The sequence below is a fragment of the Ipomoea nil genome, unplaced genomic scaffold, assembly GCF_001879475.1.
Source record: "Ipomoea nil cultivar Tokyo-kokei standard unplaced genomic scaffold, Asagao_1.1 scaffold2653, whole genome shotgun sequence".
NCBI classification, from domain to species: Eukaryota; Viridiplantae; Streptophyta; class Magnoliopsida; order Solanales; family Convolvulaceae; genus Ipomoea; species Ipomoea nil.
Window position 1 is genome coordinate 2,618,797 of NW_017619081.1, and position 21,516 is coordinate 2,640,312.

Here is a 21,516-nt window from a genome sequence, read left to right on the forward strand (position 1 = left end):
AGAGATAGCCTCGTTCTACTTCGGACACGAGGCAGACCTTTGGTTGATCCACGAGGGGCCCACTTACAGGCAGGAACCAGGGTTCAACTGGGAACACCTAAAAACACGACTACGAGAACGGTTCTACCCAGCACACGTAAGAGAATCTATGCACGAAGAGTTCCTCCATCTAAAACAGGGAATGACTACCGTCGTGGAATACCATAAGCGGTTCCTCGAGCTGGCGCGCTTCGCACCAGAACTAGTCCCCACAGAAGCAACCAAGATAGAAAGATTTATATCCGGTCTCAACTTCGAAGCCCGGAAGGCACTAGTCGTAAGCGGACCCCGAACCCTCAACGAGGCTTACTCCAGTGCCGCCAATCTCTATCGAATCCAACTACTACAACGTGGGGTCCAGGAACAAATCCGTAAAAGGAACACGGGGGGTGGGGCACCACCTATGAAAAGGGCAAGAAATGACACTAACGCGAGGCCAAGCAACCCAGCTGGCCAAAGGCCACCCCTGGGAAACCACGAAGCTAATACAAGGAGCCTCCCTTGCCCAAAATCCAACAAGGACCATAGAGGCAAAGATTGCATGGGCAACCCCTGGCGATGCTTCAACTGCGGGGGAGAAGGGCACAAGGCCTTCCAGTGCACTCAACCTCAGAAATCGCGCCCCACAACCATGGGCCAAAACGGGGGCACGAACCATCAAGGAAATTATGGTGCTCCCGGAAAGGTGTTCGTCATAAGCCGCACTCAGGCCGAACTCGAGAGCGAAGGCAACCTCGATGAAGGAAACCTGGCTCCGGAAGACGAGGACCCCGCAACCCAAACGGGCGAAGATTTAGGAGACGAGTTCTGTTTTGGATAATTAGCAGACCCCTTGTATTCACCCTCGCAGTAAAATTACTTATTTAGTTTACTTACTTCGGAATTATTATAAATAAAGGGGCGAAATCGAAATAATATTAACATAAGAAAAAGGACGGGTCTGCCCCAAGAACCCACGAGTCACCAAAGTCAAACACCTAAAGTCCAACAAGGAAGATCGGTCAAGACTTTTACCACTAAAAGACAAAGGAAAGAAAAAGACAAGGGCCCCAAAAGGGGTGCACAACAAAGGAAACAAATGCTACCAAAGGGAATAAAACCTTAGACCTCTCACTAACAATACCAAGGCCTTAACCACTAGGCCATGAGTGTTTCTTAAAACCTCAAGGGAACACTCCCTTCTTAAACCCCTACAAAAACCCTAAAACCCACAAAATCCCCAAATCAAAAACCCTTCTTCTTCTTCCCCACACTCTCTCCCTCTCTCTCTCTCTCCCTCTCACCTCTCCGCCGACCAACACACCCGGCGCCACCCAACACCATCACAAACACCCCGCCAAACCACCACCACCAACCGAGCCGCCAACATCCACCCCGGCGTCGCCCCACCTCACGCCACCATTACCGCCCCGGAAGCAGCCCGCGACGCCCCCACCACCCGTCGTCGCCCGAACGCCTCCCACTGCCAACACACACCATTGCCGTCCCCAGCTCCGCCCAAGACCACCGCTACCTCGGCGAGCCACGCCACACCGCCACCCCTCGTTGCCGCCGAGAAACCCGTGCCGCCGGAGTCTCGCCGGAACTCGGCGGAAAAGAGTCGTCACCAAAAGGGGAAACGCCATCACCTAGGGAGACCTCACAATGCCGAAAAAGCCCGTTGGTTTCCGAACCCCGGATTGGAACGACGCCGATTACACGGTGATCGGAGGTAAAGCCCTTGAACCCGACCAATTCTCTCCGGAGTTGGTCGATATGCTCAAATTTCAAGGTCTCTTGGATACGTATCTCACCATCAAAGGGGACACATACCCCGAATTGGTGAAAGAGTTCTACCACCACTTGGTAGCCGTTAAGCGGGGTGACTAGTTGGAAATCACCGCTAAAGTCCGAGGCAAGGAGATAGTGCTCTCCGAGGGCCGCTTGGCCAAACTGCTAAGACTGACCACCACAGGTGTGTCAGACTACGACCGGAAGGGGTGGATCGGTACCCAAGGCACGGGGTATACAGATTACCTCGGGTACCTATTAGGAAAGGAAGAAGGTTTCACCTCGGCCACCCGGCCTAACAGGAAGTGGCTAACCGTGGAACAAAAGATACTAGTCATGGTTGTAACTGATAGCTTGTTGCCCACAAACAACAAAAGCAAGGATTTGGGGAGCCTGGAATGTACTTTTGCCTACTTCCTAAAACACAAAATCAAGTTCAACCTACCGGCCCTTATGTTGAAACACATGGAGTTTTGCAAGACTAGCAAGTAGCAACCGGCTTAGTCTACCATATGGGATGATCCTAAGTTGGATCATGGAGAAAAAGGGAGTGGACCTGAGCCGCACGGAGATCAAACCCATAAGTGGTATGGTTTTCAATGCCCAGAACCTCCGTCGCAACGACATCTACTACACCGGAGGGGGGCAATACATCACCCTCGAGGAGGTTTGTCTTAAGCCCGAAGAGGAATGAAGGGAATTGGTTGATCAACTGGATATCTCCAACAAAAAGCTAAGACGGGCAATGCAAGAATGTGGGAGACCGGAGGAAAATGAGGAGCAAGAAGAGGATAGCGAACCTAACCCACCTGCGCCCGCACGAGAAAGGGGCAATCCAGGGAGCCGAAATGAGGAATCCATCAATGAGCGCATCCCCGCGCAACTCACCCGGCAAAACCAAATCATGGACGAAGGGTTCTCATCCCTAATCCACGCAACACGAGCATTAGATCAAAGGGTGGCAACAATCGAGGCCATGTTGGGCACACGTGGGGCATCCAGCTCAGGAGCAGGAAACCAAGGTAGACCCAAAACCCTTCCAAACAGCACCGCACCGAGTTCCACTCTACCCCAACAACAAACGACACGTGGGGGCCACATTTCCTAACCAAGGGGCCAAAGCACGTGACGTCTCAGGGGTGAAAGAATGGATCCACGCACCGGCTTCAAGGACGAAGCCCTTGTAAGGGGGGAGAGTGTAACACCCCGTGTTACGACCCCTAACCCTAACTAATTATTTAATCACTTATCCTAAAAGAGAATTTACACCCATTAATCAACTAAGAAAGGGTCCACCATAATCCATGAACCCTCACCCCTAAAACCAACTCCTTAGTCCTATAAGGAATAGAATTAGCAAGCCCATAGTATTTAGACCCCAATTGGGACTCTTAGGTATATAAATAGGGGGGCATAGGAGGCACCTAGAACTGACACCACAAATAATCTCTCACCACAAAAGAAGTTCCAAGAATTCCCTTAGGAGAAATAAAGAAAGGAGAAATCTTAAAGAAAGACCCTTCATAGCCAAGGAAATTAATTAAGGCTAAGAGGTAACCCATGTCTTAACAAAACCTATTTTCTTTGCTATAATCTCCTTCCTTGGCTTCTACTCTATGCTTGTGTCTCGATGAATCGTTTATGGTATTGATGATATGATCTTGATAATTGGTGAGATGATTTTATGTGGGATCTTGATGATCTTGATGATGATAAAAGGTTCTTGATGATTATATGATGTTCTTGATAAATCCTGATGTTTCTTGATGTTAGAAGATGAACTATGATCTTGATGATTTAAATATGATTAGAGCACTGGGATGAATCGTGAAATTCATATTGTGATATTCTTGATATAGTTGGGTGGGAATTCGCATGTTCGGGGGTTGATTATAATTAGAAATCATGATAGGATGTGTGTGTTATATGATTCTTGCTTTTGATCCATTAATTGTCTACGAGGTGTCACCAATTGCGTTTAAAAGTGTCCAAGCATGGTTTCGGGTTCCACGAAGGATCCCGGGACGTTTATTTTGATAAAGAGTCAGTGGGGGGTAGGTGGGGGTAGGGGGACCCGCTGCCCGAAATACGACGCCACCGGCAGCGGGCAGACGATTGCCCGCCGGGCACCCGCTGCCCGGCGGTTTGTCGCCGGCGGGTGATCCTCCACCCACCGACTACCCGCTGGAACTTGCCCAACTTGGGACTTCGGCTTCCCCGTTTGATGTTTCCCCGACCCTCGTGGTGTCCCAATAGACTCCGTTTATCGTGCCTAAGTCTAGTAGATGCTTCGGGTACCATTCGTAGGGTAAATGAGTCTTATATATCGCATGCTAGTCGAATTGGTATCCGGTTGGCCTAGGTGGAAGAAGTATGAACCCCTTAGGATTAATCCTAGTATGTGGATGACCACGCATAGGTTTCATTATACGTTTTTCTCCCTTTCCCAAATGTGTTAATGTGGGTTGCATGTGCTTGTTATGTGTTTTGTGTGCGTGATACCCCAATTTGGTTGCGATCAAATTGGTTATTCCTGAGCTGCGGTTCACCGTTTGGTTGCGATCAAACGTTTTACATGAGCTGCGGTTCATATTCCTGGCAGCGGTGAGATGATCACTCTTGGGCTGCGGTCCACTGTTTGGTTGCGATCAAACATTATGATGAGCTGCGGTTCATCGATCGGTTGCGCTCGACCCCTTCGTGTTGCGATACGAGGTAGGGTTCTGCGGGGCCATGTCAGAGCTATATGCGCTGACCCTCATGTATGGGCATGCGATTGGTCCTGTGGCGCCACCAAAGTATGCTTGTGTGATGAGATACGAATTGAATGATGATATGAATGAGATGAAGTGAATCTATGACCGTAGGATATATGCTAGTATCTTTATATGCTTGTTTATAACTGTTGATGTAACACCCCGTGTTACAGCCCATAAACCAATTAATTAATTACCCAGAAAGAAAGATTAAAATCTCATTAACTAGGAAAGACCCACCCTAAGCCCATGAACCCTTATCCCTAAATCCAATTCCTTAGTCCTATAAGGAATAGGATTAGTGAACCCATGCCACTTAGACCATAATTAGGACTCTTAATTATATAAATAGGGACATAGAAGACACCTAGAACTAACACCACAAATAATCCCTCACCACACAAGAAAGTTCCAAGAACTCCCTTAGGAGAAATCAAGAAAGGAGGAATCTTAAAGAAAGACCCTTCATAACCAAGGAATATAATTAAGGCTAAGAGGTAACCCATGTCTCAACAAAACCTATTTTCTTCGCTATAATCTCCTTCCTTGGCCTCCCTCTATATTCTTGTGTCTTGATTGAACTCTTCTATGATAATTATGTTATGTTCTTGATGATTGATAAGATGATTTATATGCTTTCTTGATAATCTTGATAATCTTAATGTTGTGAAGAAGTTCTTGATTATGATGTAATGATTCTTGACGAATCTTGATATTTTCATGATTTTAAAGATTAAATATGTTCTTGATGATTTGGGGGGGATTAGAGCCCTAGGTTAGATTGGGAATTTGTATTATGATGTTCTCGATTTGTATTTGGGAGGGAATTCGCATGTTCGGGTGTTGTTTACATTTAGGAGTCATAATAGGATAAGCCCTACATGATTCTTGCTTTTGATCCGTTAATTGCTTACGTTGCGTCGTTATTTGCGTTTAAAAGTGTCTAAGAATGATTTCGGGTTCCACAAAGGTCCCCGGGACGAATATTTGAGAAAAGAGTCAGTGGGGGGTAGGTGGGGGTGGGGGAACCCACCACCTACCCGCTGCCCAGAAGGGCGCTGCCCGGCAGCGGGCAGCCACTGGGCAGCCGGCTACCCGCTGCCCGGAACAGCGCCCACCGGCGGGCAGCCGGCGGGAGACCCCCACCCACCGGCTACCCGCTGGTCCACACCCCACCCCGGGTCCCCGGTTTCCCCGTTTGATGTTCCCCGTCCCCATGGTGTCCCAACGGACCCCGTTTGTCGTGCCTGAGTCTAGTTTGGAATTTCGGGTACTATTCGTAGGTTAAACGAGTCTTAGGAATTGCATGCTAGTTGAATTGGTAACCCGTGGACCTAGGTGGAAGTTATATGAGCCCTTAGGAACTATTCTTAGTGTGTGAATGATCACATGTAAGCTTAATTATATGTTCCCCCTTCCCGATGTGAATAATGTGTCATTATGTGCTATTGTGTGTTACGTGATGCATGACCCCAACTTGGTTAAGACCAATTGGGCTATACAGGCAGTTGAATGGGCTGAGAACCATCTCAACTGTTAACCAGGCCGGTTAAGATCGGTCAGGGATATTAATGTGATATAGGACTGAGGTCCACTATACGGGCAGTTGAATGGGTTGAGAACCATCGCAACTGTTAACCAGGCTGGTAGAGACCGGTCAGGTATATAAAGATTATGTATAGGACTGAAGGTCCACATGGGCCTCGGTGATATGACCCACCGACCGGGATGCGCTAGGCGGTATGGGGCCAACAAGCCGAGGAAGGTTGTAGTCCACCGACCTGAGTAATCAGGCGGTGTGTAGGGCTACGACTGGCTGCGATCCACCGAGTGGTGGGACATCGGTATGCAGGACCGTAGTCTCCGAGGATCTTTGCCCACCGACTGAGTTTAGCTCAGCGGTGTGTCGGGCTTGATCCGCTACGGCCCGCCGATTGTGCGCACCAACGGTGTGTAAGGTCGTAAGTCCCCCCATGTAAAGGGGATCACGGTCCACCGACTGGGCGCGTCAACGGTGTGTCGGATCGTGATCCGACGTTGAGTTCGTCAGCGGTTCTCCAAGGGTTGGTTGCGATCAACTCCCCTCGTACTGCGGTACTGAGGTAGGGTGCTGCAGGGCCGTGTTAATGCTATAGGCATTAACCCTCATGTTCGGGGCATGCGATTGGTCCCGTGGCGCCATCGATGGTTATGTGATATGAATGATGATTGGATGATAATGTGGATTGGAATTGAGAAGTGGCTTGTGACCGTAAATGCGTATTCCTTATAATGTTTTTATTATTGTCTGATATGCTTATCCCTATTTGCTGAGTCTATTCCTGGTTTAAAAACAAGTGTCTCTTAAGTGTATATCTTCTTGCTTCGAAATGATTTTTGTATATCTATATATATATATATATATATATATATATATATATATATATATATATATATATATATATATATATATATATATATATATATATATATATATATATATATATATATATATATATATATATATATATATATATATACTATATTTCAACACGTTGGAGTGGGTTACCAGCATCTCTCGCTGAACATATATATTTGGCTTTCAAGCACAGAGGAGTAGACACTGGAGCGCGCTAGAGACTTGGAGCGTAGAGTAGATAGTTTCCCTTTTGGCCTGCGTGACATGCTTATGTATTTACATTATTGAGGATATTAGTTAGTTAGCCTGTGCACCTGAGTTCTCTAACTCAGGTGTGGCATAGCACCCCGTACACCTTTATATTATGTTTTGGGATTTAATGAGAATCTACCTTTATTATATAAGTCTTAAAAATTGAAAAATTTCAGGGTGTTACAGTTGGTATCAGAGCCTAAGTTTGACCCTAGGATAAGACTCTTAAGGCCAAGACCTTAGGACAATAGGCTTAAAACATTAAAAGTTTGGTAAGGTAGGATTTAGAGAATCGTAGGACGCGTGGTGAGATCGTGAGACCTTACACTTGCTTCACACCAGCTAACACATAATTTAAATAAACTTCCCCTACATCCATAGCATCAAGGTATGGATGCAAAATAATATCAACCTATGAACCCCAGGATGACGTCAAAGAAGAAGCAGACAAAGGCACCGAAACTTCCCACACAGGAATTCTTGACTCAAAATCTACAACGTCTAGCCGAAATTGCCCAGACATTAAACAACGCAGTTCCCCAACAATCACCACCAAACAGAAACTTGGAAACCCACCGCCAAGTCTCGGAACACCAACCACCCACCTTTCCGAGCACGAAAATCCCACGATCCTCGAAGAATGGATCAGAACCTTCGACAAAATATTCAGGGCAACGGGATGCCCAGAAACCCACCAAGTAGAGGCGGCCTCCTTCTACTTCAGGCACGGGGCCGACACCTGGTGGGTCCACGAGAAACCCAATTGCGAACAAAGCCCCGGGTTCAACTGGGAAGCCCTAAAAATGCGACTACGAGAACGATTCTACCCCAGTCACCTGAAAGCAACCATAAACGAGGAATTCCTCTACCTAAAACAGGGAGCAACCCCAATCACAGAATACTACCGGCAGTTCCTTAAGCTAGCTCGCCTCACTCCCGAACTGGTACCTACAGAGACAATCAAAATCAAGAAATTCATCAAGGGCCTCAATCCCGAAAACCAGAAGGCCCTAACTATACGAGAACCGAGAACCCTCGAAGAAGCCTATGCCAAGGCATTCCAACTACAACAAATCCCAGACGAACCACAGGAAATGCACCTGGGACACAAAAGAAAGTTTGAAGGGAACCGCACAAACCCCCTCCGGGAGCCTAAAACTGCCAGGGCCACCTTACCCCACCAAGCCGTGACACCGGCCACTCAGGGAAGGATCCTTACCATAAGCAAAGCCAAAATCGGATATAGCAACATAGTCTCCGGAACCTTCCTTGTACACGCCACCCCCGCCACCGTGATATTTGATTCAGGGGCTACCAACTCATTTATAGCAACCGAATTCGCCACTCAACTCGGGCTTAACATCGGCACCAAAGTACAACTCCAGGTCAAAGTAGCCTCCGGTGAAATCATAAGATGTGACTGCATGTACAAAAACATAATGATCACCATCAAAGGAGTGGAATTCCCTAGCAACCTAATACAATTCAGACTAGATGGGGTACAAGTGATTTTGGGCATGGACTGGCTAGGGAAATTCCAGGCACAAATCTTATGCGGTGAACAAAAAGTGGTCTTACGGGGACCAAACGGAAAAAGGGTATCCTACCACGGAACCCACAAGGATCCGGAAATCAAATTAGTAAACATGATGAAAATGAAGAAATATCTAACCCAAGGAAACGAAGCCTTCCTATGCTCGGTCAAGGACCTCAACGCCGAGATAGCCAAACCCCAAACCATCCCAGTAGTAAACGAGTTCACCGACGTCTTCCCAGACGAAATCCCCGCAGCACCCCCAACCAGAGAAGTCGAGTTCACGATAGACCTAATACCAGGCACTGCCCCGATCTCCAAACCACCCTACAGGCTGGCACCAAAGGAAATGAAGGAACTGAAAACACAACTTCAGGAACTACTAGATAAAGGATACATCCGCCCCAGCATCTCACCATGGGGGGCACCGGTGTTATTCGTTAAAAAGAAAGATGGGAGCATGCGCCTGTGCATTGACTACAGGGAACTAAACCAAGTTACAATAAAGAACAAATACCCTCTTCCCCGAATCGAAGACCTATTCGACCAACTTAAAGGAGCAGGGGTGTTCTCGAAAATTGATTTAAGATCCGGATACCACCAGATAAAAGTAGCCAACCCAGATATCCAGAAAACAACCTTTCGAACACGCTACGGCCATTACGAATTCACGGTAATGCCCTTCGGACTCACCAACGCACCCGCTATATTCATGGACCTCATGAATCGAGTATTCCGGCCCCTATGAAATCATAGAAAGAGTCGGGAACCTGGCCTACCGCCTCGCCCTACCCATCGAACTGGAACGGGTACACAACGTATTCCACATATCCCAACTAAAGAAATATGTACACGACCCGAGCCACGTACTACAACCCGAGACCGTGGACCTTGACGATACACTAGCTTACGAAGAAAAACCCGTAAGAATCCTGGACACCAAGACAAGAACCACCCGCCGACGAGCCATAGAAATGGTAAAAGTCCTCTGGACCAACCATGGGACCGAAGAAGCAACATGGGAACTCAAAGACACAATGAAAGAACGCTACCCCGAACTCTTCACACCAGGTAACCAAGACGAAAGCATATGATAAGGGAAGAAGTTACTCTGCAAGGACCAAAGCTTCGGGGACGAAGCTTCCCGTTAAGGGGGGGAGAGTGTAACACCCCGTGTTACAGCCCATAAACCAATTAATTAATTACCCAGAAAGAAAGATTAAAATCTCATAAACTAGGAAAGGCCCACCCTAAGCCCATGAACCCCTATCCCTAAATCCAACTCCTTAGTCCTATAAGGAATAGGATTAGTGAACCCATGCCACTTAGACCATAATTAGGACTCTTAATTATATAAATAGGGACATAGAAGGCACCTAGAACTCACACCACAAATAATCCCTCACCACACAAGAAAGTTCCAAGAACTCCCTTAGGAGAAATCAAGAAAGGAGAAATCTTAAAGAAAGACCCTTCATAGCCAAGGAAATTAATTAAGGCTAAGAGGTAACCCATGTCTCAACAAAACCTATTTTATTCGCTATAATCTCCTTCCTTGGCCTCCCTCTATATTCTTGTGTCTTGATTGAACTCTTCTATGATAATTATGTTATGTTCTTGATGATTGATAAGATGATTTATATGCTTTCTTGATAATCTTGATAATCTTAATGTTGTGAAGAAGTCCTTGATTATGATGTGATGATTCTTGACGAATCTTGATATTTTCTTGATGTTAAAGATTAAATACGTTCTTGATGATTTGGGGGGGATTAGAGCCCTAGGTTGAATTGGGAATTTGTATTATGATGTTCTCGATTTGTATTTGGGAGAGAATTCGCATGTTCAGGTGTTGTTTAAATTTAGGAGTCATAATAGGATAAGTCCTACATGATTCTTGCTTTTGATCCGTTAATTGCTTACGTGGTGTCGTTATTTGCGTTTAAAAGTGTCTAAGCATGGTTTCGGGTTCCACAAAGGTCCCCGGGACGAATATTTGAGAAAAGAGTCAGTGGGGGGTAGGTGGGGGTGGGGGAACCCACCACCTACCCGCGGCCCAGAAGGGCGCTGCCCGGCAGCGAGCAGCCACCGGGCAGCCGGCTACCCGCTGGTCCGCACCCCACCCCGGGTCCCGGCTTCCCCGTTTGATGTTCCCCGTCCCCCATGGTGTCCCAACGGACCCCGTTTGTCGTGCATGAGTCTAGTTTGGAATTTCGGGTACTATTCGTAGGTTAAACGAGTCTTAGGAATTGCATGCTAGTTGAATTGGTAACCCGTGGACCTAGGTGGAAGTTATATGAGCCCTTAGGAACTATTCTTAGTGTGTGAATGATCACATGTAAGCTTAATTATATGTTCCCCCTTCCCGATGTGAATAATGTGTCATTATGTGCTATTGTGTGTTACGTGATGCATGACCCCAACTTGGTTAAGACCAATTGGGCTATACAGGCAGTTGAATGGGCTGAGAACCATCTCAACTGTTAACCAGGCCGGTTAAGATCGGTCAGGGATATTAATGTGATATAGGACTGAGGTCCACTATACGGGCAGTTGAATAGGTTGAGAACCATCGCAACTGTTAACCAGGCTGGTAGAGACCGGTCAGGTATATAAAGATTATGTATAGGACTGAAGGTCCACATGGGCCTCGGTGATATGACCCACCGACCGGGATGCGCTAGGCGGTATGGGGCCAACAAGCCGAGGAAGGTTGTAGTCCACCGACCTGAGTAATCAGGCGGTGTGTAGGGCTACGACTGGCTGCGATCCACCGAGTGGTGGGACATCGATATGCAGGACCGTAGTCTCCGAGGATATTTGCCCACCGACTGAGTTTAGCTCAGCGGTGTGTCGGGCTTGATCCGCTACGGCCCGCCGATTGTGCGCACCAACGGTGTGTAGGGTCGTAAGTCCCCCCATGTAAAGGGGATCACGGTCCACCGACTGGGCGCGTCAGCGGTGTGTTGGATCGTGATTCGACGTTGAGTTCGTCAGTGGTTCTCCAAGGGTTGGTTGCGATCAACTCCCCTCGTACTGCGGTACTGAGGTAGGGTGCTGCGGGACCGTGTTAATGCTATAGGCATTAACCCTCATGTTCGGGGCATGCGATTGGTCCCGTGGCGCCATCGATGATTATGTGATATGAATGATGATTGGATGATAATGTGGATTGGAATTGAGAAGTGGCTTGTGACCGTAAATGCGTATTCCTTATGATGTTATTATTATTGTCTGATATGCTTATTCCTATTTGCTGAGTCTATTCCTGGTTTTAAAACTAGTGTCTCTTAAGTATATATCTTCCTGCTTCGAAATGATTTTTGTATATATATATATATATATATATATATATATATATATATATATATATATATATATATATATACTATATTTCAACGCGTTGGAGTGGGTTACCAGCATCTCTCGCTGAACAGATATATTTGGCTTTCAGGCACAGAGGAGTAGACACTGGAGCGCGCTAGAGACTTGGAGCGTAGAGTAGATAGTTTCTCTTTCGGCCTGCGTGCCATGCTTATGTATTTATATTATTGAGGATATTAGTTAGTTAGCCTGTGCACCTGAGTTCTCTAACTCAGGTGTGGCATAGCACCCCGTACTCCTTTATATTATGTTTTGGGATTTAATGAGAATCTACCTTTATTATATAAGTCTTAAAAATTGAAAAATTTCGGGGTGTTACAGTTGAATGTGCTTATCCCTATCTGTCGAGTCTATTCCGGTTTTGAAACTAGAGTTTCCTAGGATATATCTTCCTGCTTCAAAATGGTTTTTCTTATATCTTTATTTATATATATATATATATATATATACTTATACGGTATTTCAACGCGTTAGAGTGGGTTACCAGCATTATTCGCTGAATAGATATATTTGGCTTTCAGGCACAGATGATTAGCTCCGGAGCGCGCATTAAGCACAAACTGACGCACATTAAGCATTAAACTGACGCACTTTAAGTATTAACTCACAGACCTTAATCACTAACTCCACTCACCTTAAGCACAAACCACACGCACATTAAGCACAAACTCCACGCATATTAAGAACAAATCTCACGCACTTTAAGCACAAAAGCCCACACTTCAAGTTTTAACAACTACTTATATTAAGCACAAACCCGTGCACCTTAAGCACAAAACTCACGCACCTTACACACAAGACTCATGCACTTTATGTACAAAACTCACGCACATTAATCACAAAACCTCTCACCTTAATTTTGACCTAGATGCAAAAATTACAAAATTGCCACCGAGTTTTTTTCTTTTAATTTTGGTAATCTTAGATGTTGATTTAAGCGAGATGAATGGCTCAGATTAAACTGCACAACCGCACCTGAGGCGTTCACCCGTACCAGAACCGATTTCTATATATATATACTGCTATTTATATAGAACATACAATTTTACTTTATCAAATTAAAGCTCTTTAGATGAGTATTGTCTAAAATTCCACTTTTAAATGAGGCAGTAAAGGGGTGGCTTATTTATCAAATTCTGTTTTTTAGTTCCAGACTTCCAGTGGTGACTGAGTTCCAATAATAATGGAGAAGGCAGATCCTGCACAGATATTATATACAAGGATGAGACTGTGGGAGTTTTCTGATCAATAGATCATTGAGCCTACATATGGATCTTCTGGTTTGTGTATGGCAATCAGTCGGGCAGATGCATCTATGAATTTAATAGGTTTTCTACTACTTACTGACTTCTTGTTTGGTTTTCTTTTACTTATCTTTCCATCAACTAACAATGCATTTTACTTGGTGCATGTTTGCTTCTTTAGATGAAATGTCACATTGCATCACTGTTCGTGTTCCTAAAATTGAACAATCTTTGGCTTTGTTGGGATGCTTAAACTTGGTGCAGGCAAGTTGGAGTTATTTAATACTAACACTGTTTTAGTCCTGCTAGATCCTTAGTAGAATGCTATATTATCTCAAGAGTTCTTCTGTTGAACTGGTTGGCCTAACAATCTGCTTTGCCTTCTGTTTTCTCTTGAAAGCCTCTGAAACTGTTGTCTTTCTGACTTGTTCTTATTCACAAGGGGAGTTTAGACTTGGGGGCTAAATCCTGGGATTTATCTTTCGTAATTGAATATATTGTAATAACTAACAAGAAAGAATGTTTTGATAAATTGTTAGTCCTTTATATTTATCTATATTGTGAACTATACCTGCCACTTGTGATATGTCTCTACTGCTTAAATATTTGGCTAAGTATAGTTGTCTCATTTTCTCGATAATTATACAGTAATTCTTAGAGTACAAAATTTTCTATCTGTGTTGCAGTGCTCAGCGTTTACATGATTTGGGTGATGAGTCTAAGCTACTTCCACTTTGGAGACAAGTAAGCCTTTTTAATTCATATGGCTTTGAGCCTTTGACCTCACATAGTACACACACATATCTGTACACGACTGGAAATCTTGAGTTTTCCGTCCAACATTCGTTGGACGGAAAATGCGATATATTGGTCGGAAACAAGGTTTCCGTCCAACATACCGACCAAATTGAACGTTTGGAAAAACGCTTGTTGGAAATTCCATCCAACTCGAATTTTTGGTCGGAAATAACGTCCAACAGATAAAAATGGACGGAAATTCCGAACAGTAACCCACCATTCTTACAACGTGGGAATTTCCGTCCAACTACATGCATTAGTCAAAAATTCCGACCAACAGTTGGACGGAAATATTGAGTACTGAATGTTGTAATTTTCCTTCCAACTGTTGGTAGGAAAAATTTTAAACCATATGGAATTTTTTATTATTTTTATATTACCATAATTTTGTTTCTATCTGTTGTTAATAAATTATATGCCATCAACAAATTAATTGATACACTCAATTTCAAATTGAAAATATATTCAAACATCAAAATTATTTACAAGAAAAATTATGGTCATGTCCATAGTACTTCCAAAAATGTACGTACTATTATCATACCCCAAACAAAAGTCATGAAAATATATACTACTTAATCAATACTACTTAAGTATGCTCCCTGCACCCAAATAAGCCTTCAAATCCGGCACTGCTTCAATGGCTTTGGTCAATGCAACATCCACAGCCTTCTACTTCAATGACTTTGATCAAGTGTAAATGATGAGTATACCTGCAATGCAACTAACTTAAGATAATGGCTTCAAAGAAATCCTGATCTAAAACTTGGTAAGTAGATGATGGGTAGACCTGCAAATCTGCAATGCAGCGTCCTTCCTTTTTCTTGCTTGTCTTTACTTTTTCAAAGGAGGAATGGGTGGCAAGATGCAGGGTTGGGTCAAGGTTGAGCTCTCAGATCCCCTTAAATATTCTACATTTAGATGCATCAATGTCACTAGACTAAAAAGAAAGTAAACAGTTTTTTTGTTGGGTCCACAATCTAAACATGAATGCAGTGACTGGAGTGGTTTCCATTCTCTTTCATTTAAATTAGTTTTGAACAAATTAATTTGCAACAATAGTGCAGACTTTATGAAGTCTAATGTGCAGGAAAACAATAGTGTAGACGTAATATAGATTAGGAAGAAGCTATACTCACATTAACATTAGTGATGAAGTGACACACAACACACTTAACAGAGGGAGCTCCAAACGGATACATCAACATTGTACGGCAGTTTCCACAGTTAACATGAGCAAACTGGTTTATTCCTTTACTCTTTAGAGCAGCACTTACAGAGAAACAATTACACACTTATAATTCTATAGCTAACATAATACCATGCAAGCAAGCAAGCACACAAAAAAGATCATAAAGAATGAGAAATTTCTGTAGAAAATAATGAAATAGTTCACTTGAGCCATAAAGGAGGACTATGTATACCAATATTATTTATTGCATTGCAGTATGAGTACAAAATGCATACAATTCCATGCTCTTGAAGCCAGTCATTTACTACCAAGCAAGGTAAGAAAGTGCATCAATCAGGCAATGCCAACAATGTGATACCATAATTACCACCATCTGTGGTAGCTGTTCGGGATATGCAGATGGCATACCATAATTACCACTATATGAGTAACCTCCTGAACTAGGCATTCCAACAGAGATTAATAAAATTTCAAAGTAAGAAAAACATAGGGATTTAGGGCTTAATGAAATTATGAGATTTTGATAAATGGAATTAGGAATTACAGAAGAGTCCTCTGTCTCGACTGTGGTGGAGACAGGAAGAGGCGACTTTGGTTACGTTGATGAGCAACGGCTTAGGCATCTCGACGGTGGCGTACTGACCAGAGGTGGTGCTGGTGCAGGGTGAGGAGCAAGGCGTGGTGCAGATCTTCCTGACATCACAAACCATGAAAATACTAAAACAAACATAAATTAAAATCTCAAATTAGGGGAAGGGAATTGAGCTAACATCAAACTAAATATAAGTAGATATCACTGGTGGGAATTGGAAATCTGGAGCATCATAAGATACATATGTACAAATTCAACAACAAAATTAGGAATTTATTACTTCAACAATGAAATTACATTAAAAGAAACATACAGATTTAGGGTTTAATCAACTAACCTGACGGGAAGGACGGGAAGAGGCGTGCGAATGGAGAGACGGGGATTTAGGAATTAAGAATTAGGAATTAGGAATTAGGAATTAGGAATTAGGAATTAGGAATTAGGAATTTAGGGTTTAATATTTGAGTAATGAACTAACCTGTAGCCCAGAAGAAATGGAGATAGCGATGGAGATGCCGGCCAGCGACTTTGACGGGAAGGACGGGAAGAGGAGTGCGTTGGCTAAGGCAACAAAGCTCTAGTGCCGCAACTGAACAGCGAGAAGCCTTTTTTGCAGCAACCGGAACGGATTTCACGATGGCAGAAGGCTAAGCAGCTGGAAGCCTTTTTTTTACCGGAGGCTGAACATCGGGAAAACTTTTTTGAGGTTGAGCAAAGGGATAAGGCTGAGAGCGGTGAGAAGAGTGAAGAAGAGCGGAGAAGTATGAAAAGAGCGCTTGAATTCTTTTTTGCCTTTACTGCCCTTTATTTTCTAAAGTATGAAGAAAATGAACTAAAATGTCTAGTAGATGCTTAAATATTTCAATTTCTGACCAAAAATAATGTTGGACGGTATTAGTAATACTTGCCATTTTGTATTTCACCTACAAGTCAATTTAGTTTTTCGTCCAATGGTTGCGTGTTTAACGAAATTTCCGTTCAACGTTCAGTGTTGGTCAAAATTTCCGTCCAACACTCGTTTGTTGGACAGAATTTCTGTCCAACATTTCCGTTCATTCTTATTTGCAACAGAAAGTTGTGATTTTTTTCAAATTACCGACCAACATCAAATGTTGGTCGGAAAACGCGAGATTTCCAGCAGTGGTAGGTGGTATTTCATGTACCTGCTGTTGGTTACTTTGTTTCCTTGCTTGCTTGCATGCTATTATTGGTTGAATTAAATAGCAACTAAATGTATACTTGAATTATAATACATTAATTAATATGTTTACTAATTTGATTAAATAAATTTTTTTGTAGGTATTCGAACATGCACTAGTACAAAAAAAAAAAAGCTTTTAGAGGCACCCATAAATGGAGACTGTGAAAGTCCTCCACTTTCCGAGTCACCTGTAAAGGGTGACTCGAAAAGTGGAGGATGTTTTTTTTTTTTAATTTTTTAATACAGAGTATCCGAGGCACATGCTTCGCTGCAGGTGCCTCGGATTCTCATTTATTATTATTATTATATTGCTTTTCCGCGGCACCTCTGATATGATGGGTGCCGCGAAAAGTATTTATATATTTTTTTATTATTTCTTTCCGCGTCACCCTTCTCTGAGAGGGTGACGCGGTTTTATATATATTTTTTTATTTTATTTAAAAATTTAATATTACCTAATTTTATTGATTATATTCAACCTGTACAGAATTTTATAAATTCACCAAATGCACACAAAAATTTATCAAAAAAGAATAACAATTAATTAAACTATCTATAAATATTCAACAATAAATAAATTAAAATCAACTAATAATTAACACTAATAACTATAAACCCAAACACAACAATATATAAAATTCACGAGTAATAATCAACACAATAAAATACCACAATACACTTATAATATCAACACAATATATAATAACAATCAACACTACATTCAAACATAATCTAAGCATAAGTTAATGTTTAAACTAAATTTACACGCACTCTTCTAGAAAATATTATTATTGTCAATGAGAGTGGTCATATAAAAAATCATTGAATTAAATGTGACAATGTCAAAATAGTGTGAAATTAATGTAGAATTTGCCTCATTAAAAAGTAGTTTTTTTAGTATTTGAAATTGGTAAATAAATAAATAAATATTTATTTATTTATTAAAAAACTAAATTAAAATTTATATTAAACAATACAACATATATGTGGTCCCTATTAATAAAGCCAACATAGTACTACATATCACTTACATACTACTTTTCACTTCAAAAAAAAATAAAAAATGATCCCTATATTTCATATGATGCCAATACAGTACTAGTATTCACTTGCATAAATCCAACAACTTTTCAATTAACAAAATATATTACTGCTTTTTCACTTCCCAAAACAACAAAAACATCACAAACAAATGGTCCCAACTCCCATATAATGCCAACACAGTACTAAACAAATGGTACCTTCATCATCTCTTAAATACACAAAGCCAACTGCTTTTCAATTAAAAAAAAAAAAAAAACATCAATTAAATACACTTATCATTTTGACATTGTCACATTCTTGTCTCCAATAGCATCCATTGATCCAATTAATTAAATTAAAGGTAAGAAAATAAATATATGTACCTCGTGGTTAACTGGTTGGTGGAGTGGTGTGCCTGTGCGATGAGACTGCCTTTGCTCTACTGGAAATCATTGCTAGTTTCTTCACCGCAACCACATCCCCGTTCTTTAGTGTTCCCTGAATGTTTGTCATATATGGCTTTGATTATTAATTTTTCTGAAATTCCTGACAAATAGTAAGATGAGCAAGAAAGGAATTGAAATATATTGTTGCTAACCTTGTATACATCACCAAAACCTCCTTGGCCGAGTTTATTTTCTTCACTGAAGCCTTTGGTTGCGGCTTTCAAATCTTTATATCTGTAGTTCTCTGGACCCTCAACTGAGTTGCCCCCAGAATATTGCCTAAACAATTTTAACAAAACAGTAGGTGAAAGTTGTATCAATAAGATAGATTGGATATGATAATGACTGCAACTAAATTAAACTAACTAGCTTCAATTCGATCACCTCTTCTTGCTGCATTTGGCTTTTTTGATCTTCGATAAAGGAAAATGGCTGCTAATACCAATATGATTCCCACACCACCGACTACACCTGCAATAATAGCTTTCTTTTTTCCTGAACTCCCTGGAGAAGATGGATATGATGTTAGCAGGGTAAAAACGAGTGCTAGCTGCTTAAGAAACATTAAGAGATCAGAACAGTTTCTAGGATGGATATGGGTACGGTCAAGGCCATTTTTTTCATTTTTGTTAAGCATTCATCGTTGTTAACCTAGCTCTGGATGTCATGAGACCTCTTATATGGAGTCTCAGGCCTTTCATTTTTTTCATGAACATCAAATTCAATGTTCAAGCTTCAAGGGAATCAAGACTAGAAATCATCTCAGAAATTAATGTTCAAGCTAGAAATCAAGGAGAGGAGATCGGAACAGTGAGTACCTTCGTCGTGGATCTGTGGTCCGTCGAGGAGCTACGGATGGCGGAGCAGGGCAGTAGGCGAGGCGGCGAGGCTGTGTTCCATTGGAGATTTGGAGGCTGTGTTCGTCGTGGATCTGTGGACCGTCGCACCTGTCTGCTAAGGGAGGCGAGAGGACGGAGGCAGCGAGATAGAGGCGGCGAGAGCCGGACGGACGACGGAGGCGGCGAGAGCCGGACGGACGACGGAGGCGGCGAGAGCCGGAGGCGCGATGATGGCGACCGAGTTAATTTTCAGATCTAGTCCAAGGGTTTTTTTTTTTTACTTAGGTAGATTTTTTTTTTTACTAAAGGTTAAAGAGTTATTTTTGGGCGAGAATCCGGAGCTCCGGTCTAGACAGGTGCCTCGGATTCCAATATTAATATAATAATAATATTGGAACCCGCTTCACCCTTTCCTAGTGGGTGCCGCGGATTCCAATATTATTATTATAATAATATTATATCCGCGGCAACCGCTTAGGAGGTGCCGTGGATTATAATATTATTATTATAATAATATTATATCCGCGGCACCCTTTCCAAGTGGGTGACGCGGATTCGCATATTATTATTATATTAATAAAATTTACGAGGCACCTCTTTGTAATTGGTGCCTCGGAAAGTTCTCTCTTTTTCTATCCAAGACACCTTCACCTTGAAGGTGTAGTGCAAAGTACTACTTATATATCCAATTATGTAGTAGTGATGCAACCTACTCCATAAACGAAATAGATAAAATCTGAGAGTTGTGGGCAAAATACTTTGTAGATGAGTGCGTGTAACTTTATTTGGTTTAAACATTATCTTTATTATTATTAACTTATGTTTATGTTTTGTTAAAAAATTGTATCTTGATTTCAATTATAAATGTGTTGATTGTTATTATTGTGTTGATTATTAATTGTGAAGTGTATATAGTTATGTTTGTGTTCATGATTATTAGTGTTGGTTTGAATTTGTTGTTGAATAGACAGTTTGAATTAGTTGTTATTAGTTTTGTATTTTTTTGTGTGAATTTGAAAAATTCTGTACAGGTTTCATTTTGAGCAAATAAAGCTAACCACTTTCATAGGCTCTAGAATCCGAGGCACTTGTGTAGGTGACTCGGAAAGTACTTTATAGGTAACTCGGATCCTATTTTTTGTACTAGTGCAATATTAATTTTCTTAATGTAAGAAATAAAAACCAGGAACACAAAAATGATCACGCAGTTCGGAGCGAAACCTCCAACGTCTGCGAGGCAGCTTCCAACGTCTGCGGGACAGCTCACGTCAGCCCAATCCACTAAATGTTCACCAAGGTGTTATATGGGCTTGTATAAACACATCCGTAGCTACACAACCAACTACAACCTTCAAAACACCTCGATTAGGATTATTGATACGTGCATGCCATCTTTGACTTCAAATGTTGATACAACTGAATCAGTTCCAGACCACTTTTCCAGCGATATGATGTCCCCACGTTAAACCAATATAGAAACCAGATTAGCAGTACGTAGTAGAATACGTAGAAATTTCCTCTCAAAAATATTATTGGAATCTGTGAACTTCAATGAGAGAAAGTCCTTTTTATAGTGACTTCCCTTCAACAAACTTGTCCCAAATAAAACCTGTCCACGGTTAAAGTAGCTATGATGTTCTTGTACTATAACATTTTGTTCAATTTAGTCCTTATACATTTATTTTGTTCAATTTAGTCCCTATACTTTCAAAAGTGGTGCAATTAAGGACAATAATTAACGGTTTTAATAGTACCATTAACTTAGGTTACGTGTCGCTGACGATATTTATATTCCTACTCATATATTACTTTATAAATATTCAAAATTAATTATTTTTACCCACAATATATTATATTAGTATGTCCAAAATAAATAATTACAACCATGCTTCTAATAAAATTTAGACAATTGTCCTTAGTTTTACCACTTTTTAAAGTAGAGGGACTAAATTTAATAGAATAAAGGTACAAGGATTAAATTGAACAAAACACTATAGTACAGGAACTTCATAGGTACTTTGACCCCTGTCCACTCACTTGAGAAATAA

At 42.0% G+C, this 21,516-nt stretch overlaps 1 long non-coding RNA gene across 4 annotated transcripts; it reads right to left on the reverse strand.

The window, feature by feature from the left end:
• Positions 1-14,619: 14,619 nt before the first annotated feature.
• LOC109154658 lies at positions 14,620-19,801 on the reverse strand. 4 transcript variants are annotated; one of them, XR_002049756.1, is made up of 9 exons: positions 19,448-19,801; positions 19,014-19,133; positions 18,782-18,908; positions 18,567-18,681; positions 16,438-16,639; positions 15,912-16,060; positions 15,315-15,416; positions 14,966-15,086; positions 14,620-14,888 (listed from the first exon to the last, which is right to left on the reverse strand). It is a non-coding gene; the product is annotated as an uncharacterized LOC109154658 (long non-coding RNA). The 4 variants fall into 4 exon arrangements; XR_002049757.1 differs by lacking the exon at positions 15,315-15,416; XR_002049754.1 differs by having other exon boundaries at positions 15,315-16,060.
• Positions 19,802-21,516: the final 1,715 nt, after the last annotated feature.